Source organism: Pseudophryne corroboree, chromosome 10, assembly GCF_028390025.1.
Source record: "Pseudophryne corroboree isolate aPseCor3 chromosome 10, aPseCor3.hap2, whole genome shotgun sequence".
In the NCBI taxonomy this organism is placed as follows: Eukaryota; Metazoa; Chordata; class Amphibia; order Anura; family Myobatrachidae; genus Pseudophryne; species Pseudophryne corroboree.
Genome location: NC_086453.1, coordinates 110,555,860 through 110,560,860, shown reverse-complemented (window position 1 = coordinate 110,560,860; position 5,001 = coordinate 110,555,860).

The following is a 5,001-nucleotide window of genomic DNA, read 5'->3' as shown; positions in this document are numbered from 1 at the left end:
CGCTTTTTGTCCCCCGTATTCTTGGAACCAGGACCAGGCGCAGAGCCCGGTGCTGGTTGATTAAATATGGGGGATCCCCTGTCATTTTTTCCCCCATATTTTTTCAACCAGGACCGGCTCAAAGAGCCCGAGGCTGGTTATGCTTAGGAGGGGGGACCCCACGCAATTTTTTTTCCAGTTTTTACACTAAACAGACCCTTTCCCATAGATAACCATGCACAGATCTCACTGATCCGTGCATGGTTATCCAAACTCGACTGGAAAAAGCAGGTCTATTTTTTTGCTGCTTTTTTTAACGAATTGAAAAACACAGACCCGCACTTGAGCACTCAGAAACTAACACCCAAATACGAATGAATAGTGAATTCCCGTATTCTATGAAATAACAGCCGCGTTTGACCGATGGTCTATTCATTCGTATTTCTGAACGTTGTCATTCAAACCATTACGAATTGTCCAAACACTGCCGAGATTGGTGCTTAGTGAATTCCCGGATTGGGACTTAGAAAAAAAAACACAAATCGGACAAACTCAAATTCTTAGTAAATATTGGCCCATGTGGTAAAGTAATATCTTTATTTTTTAAACTTGTAAAATTTATACATTCTCAAATACATAACTTTAATGTCAATATAAAATATATTAAAAAAATTATTTAGTATTAAAAATACATAGTTTATAAATTGTCCTTTGTATTTATCCAGAAATTACTTTTTGTAAAAGTGTAGTATTTCACCATTTGTAATAGTAAAAAAAATTTTTTTCCAGGAAAATGTATTTGGATCCAAAGCAGGAATTATACCAAGGAATTACTGGAGGTATACAGACAGAGGTGGTCATTCCGAGTTGTTCGCTCGGTAATTTTCTTCGCATCGCAGCGATTTTCCGCTAATTGCGCATGCGCAATGTTCGCACTGCGACTGCGCCAAGTAAGTTTGCTAAGAAGTTTGGTATTTTACTCACGGCATTACGAGGTTTTTTCTTCGTTCTGGTGATCGTAATGTGATTGACAGGAAGTGGGTGTTTCTGGGCGGAAACTGGCCGTTTTATGGGAGTGTGTGAAAAAACGCTACCGTTTCTGGGAAAAACGTGGGAGTGGCTGGTGAAACGGAGGAGTGTCTGCGCGAACGCTGGGTGTGTTTGTGACGTCAAACCAGGAACGACAAGCACTGAACTGATCGCACTGGAAGAGTAAGTCCCGAGCTACTCAGAAACTGCAAAGAAATTTCTATTCGCAATTTTGAGAACCTTTCGTTCGCAATTTTGCTAAGCTAAGATTCACTCCCAGTAGGCGGCGGCTCAGCGTGTGCAATGCTGCTAAAAGCAGCTTGCGAGCGAACAACTCAGAATGAGGGCCAGAATGTCTATGAAGGGTCCAGAGTAAAGATTACTCCAACAAACAGTGGTGTGCTGCAGCAATACAGGCCCTGCTCACCAGAAGCAAAGCCAAGCAAGGCCTACTACAGTGAGACAGATGCAGAATGGGTGCACAAAAAAAATGTCTGCATAGTTTTCTTAAAGAAATTTTACAAATGCCGGCATTGAAGAGATCTGGGGCTCGAGGAGATCAAGTCTACCATACAAACCTTTGGAACTATGACCTGCTCAAATTCACAAGGCGAGCAAAAAGCCTCTCTGAATTCTTTAGACATGGCCCAGGGGAAAGATGAGCTGGAGTGTTGCGACATGGAGATGGCAAGTTGTTGTGAATTATTTAATAATGTCATCTTGCCATGGCACTACTCCCACAACATTAAAATAAGTAATGTAGTCCTTCCAGGTCTGCTAGGCATGTGCACTGGCAGTTTGTGAACTATGTGTCACAACTGGTGTCCATCTATCCCCCTCCACCTTAATCCTGCAAGAAATTGGAATTGGGCCTTTGGTCTTTGCGTTTACTGCAAAGATAATTGTGTAACACACAGCACACCATTACCACCCAGTCAATTTTATCCACACGCAGATTTATAGCTGTGTGAAAAATGCAGAATCTACTGTTGAGCATTCTGAAAGAGTTCTCCACAAGCCGCCTAGCCCGTGAAGGTCTATAATTAAAAATCTACCTTTCCTCAATCAGTGGGGTAAATTTACTAAGATGGGAGTTCTAGTTAAGATGGGATGTTGCCCATAGCAACCAATCAGATTTCAGGTATTATATTCTAGAAGGTGCTATATAAATGAGAAGTAGAATCTGATTGGTTGCTATGGGCAACATCCCATCTTAAATAGAACTCCCATCTTAGTAAATTTACCCCAGTGTCTTTTGCAGGTATGGCTTAATGACATCTTCATGATCTCATCAGCCACAAACACAAATGGTAGGCCATGCTTGGTTTATGTGACAGATGGTAAATCCAGAGTGCTTGACATCAGTTTGTCATAGAATGCAGCTTGCTGAAAGGAGCCGCCTCCTCAACCCCAGAATAAGCAGGTGGGTTGAGAGAAAGATGGATAAGAGGGGGAAAGAGATGTGAAAACAAAACTGCCAACTTTAGGCGTTGACCTGCTGGCTGAGTGGTGGTCTGTAATGTCAGTTCAACATGTACAGGGAGATTTATCAAATCTTGAAGAGTGATAAAGTGGAGAGAGTGAAAGTACCAGCCAATCAGCTACTAAAATACATTTTTCAAACATAGCCTGTAAATTGACAGTTATGAGCTGATTGGTTGGTACTTTATCTCTCTTTAAGCTTTGATAAATCTCCCCCATAAAGAAAAAGTAGGCAGGATTGCCACTTGTTAGATGCTAAAAAAGTAGCAGCAGGGAAGTAATACATGGCAAAGAGGAAATTACAGAACAGGAGAAAACAAAGAGTGACGAGAAGCAATGGTAATGCAGAAATAATCATTAGCAGCAAAGAGAAGAAGCTCTACATTGAATGAGTTTCCACCATGTTCTGTGACTGGGAGACTGCAGGCTGAACGAGGTCTTAGCTACTGAAAGGGTTTCTGCTTGTAAATATGCATGTTAAAAATATGGAAAGTCAAACAGTGTTAAAATTTGCTTTGTTGCTATCAGAAACTTAAATAGACTTTACTATAATGCCGGAAGAGCTGCTCTGTTCAGATTGGAGCTGTGGGAGACTGTCCTTGAGGGAGTATCGATCAATAGATGGAGCACCATTTTGTGTGATGAGGTATCCGTTCACATGGTCGACCATGTTATGGTCGACAGTCATTAGGTCGACCACTATTGGTCGACATTGACATGGTCGACATGGACACATGGTCGACACATGAAAGGTCGACACATGAAAAGGTCAACATGAGTTTTTTAACTTTTTTTTCTTTTGGGGAACTTTTCCATACTTTACGATCCACATGGACTACGATTGGAACGGTAAAGTGTGCCGAGTGAAGCGGTAGCGGAGCGAAGGCACCATGCCCGAAGCATGGCGAGCGAAGCGAGCCATGCGAGGGGACGCGGCGCACTAATTGGGGTTCCCAGTCATTTTACGCAAAAAACGACACCCAAAAAAGTTAAAAAACTCATGTCGACCTTTTCATATGTCGACATTTCATGTGTCGACCATTTTCATGTGTCGACCATGTGTCCATGTCGACCATGTCAATGTCGACCAATAGTGGTCGACCTAATGACTGTCGACCATAACATGGTCGACCATTCATACCGGAACCGTGTGATGATGTATACATTGCTTCCTAGCATTTTTAATAAGGAAAAGTAAACAAATATTCCTATATGGGTGTGCTTCATTTTCATAGTAAGTTTAGTTTCACCATTTCTCCAGCAAAGATTACAAAAAATAAATAATAATGAATTTTATAGTAAATGACCCTCAGCAAACTTGTTCATTCTCCAGGGCTCTTTCTTAACATAAAATGTTTGCAAGCACTTCATTCTTCTCCTGATATGTTCCAAAACAGTGTATGTTGCAGGAGAAACAATAATTAGTGTTGAATATGTAAGCATAACTCCATTCAGGGGTGTAGCGAGGGTGACTCTGGTGGAGCACGAGCTCCGGGTGCCAAAAAAGTTAGAGGGCGCGCTGCCGCCCGAAACCCCCCTCCCGCCAGCCACTGTACTGTCAGCTGTAGAGCAGGAGGAAGAGTAGCAGAGGGGATGCACACTGACTCAGACTTGGAGACTAGGTAGGAAAAAGGGCAGGCCAGAGGCAACAGAGGCAATTCTCAGGCTGCTGCAGCACCTCTCTCTGCCCCTCAGGCTACTGCGGCATAGATCAGGCACTTCTGGGACATCATTTTCATTAAAGCATAGTGGGATTATCAGGTCTGGGATGGCAGTTCTAGGGTATTATTTACATTGAGGCATTGGAAGATTATCAATTTGGGCAGGGAGTGCGGGGGGGGGGCAATTTTGGTGCATTATTTTCATTGAGAGTTTGGGGGGTTTCAGGTCTGTGAGGATGGTCACATTTGGGGCATTATTTTCATTGATGCATTGGGAGATTATCAGATCTTGGGCATACGCGCATGCAGGGGGGGTTTCCGAGTACCTGGAACCCCCGCCCTGCCTGACAATCCATTGGCGCTGCTAATTGATAATTTTTTATCTTGGATGGAGGATATCAGGCAGGCTGTGCCTGTAACACAGCAGCCTCCTTATCACAAATGGGACAGGCAAGTAGGCTCCTCTCCTAGCTTACTACATCACCCTGCACAAGCCGCCGTCCGTCTCTGCCTATCCCCCTCCCCCTTCTCCTCCTCCCGCTTGTCACAGTCTCTGCCTGTCCCCCTCCTCCCGCATCTCTGCCTATCCCCTTCCTGCATCTCCTCCTCCCACGTGTGTCTGCCTGTCCCCCTCCTCCCACGTCTCTTCCTATCCACTACTGGCTTCTCCGCCTCCTGCGTGTGTATGTCTGTCCCCCTCTTCCTGTCCCTCCGCCTATTCCCCTACTCCCATGTATCTGATATCCCCCCATGGCTGCCTAATGTCTTGCCGAGCTGCGGGGATTGTGAGCCCTCCATAACACTGCACATCCCGGGGAGCCCGGGCTTGTGGGACCATGGGGTTTTCTCC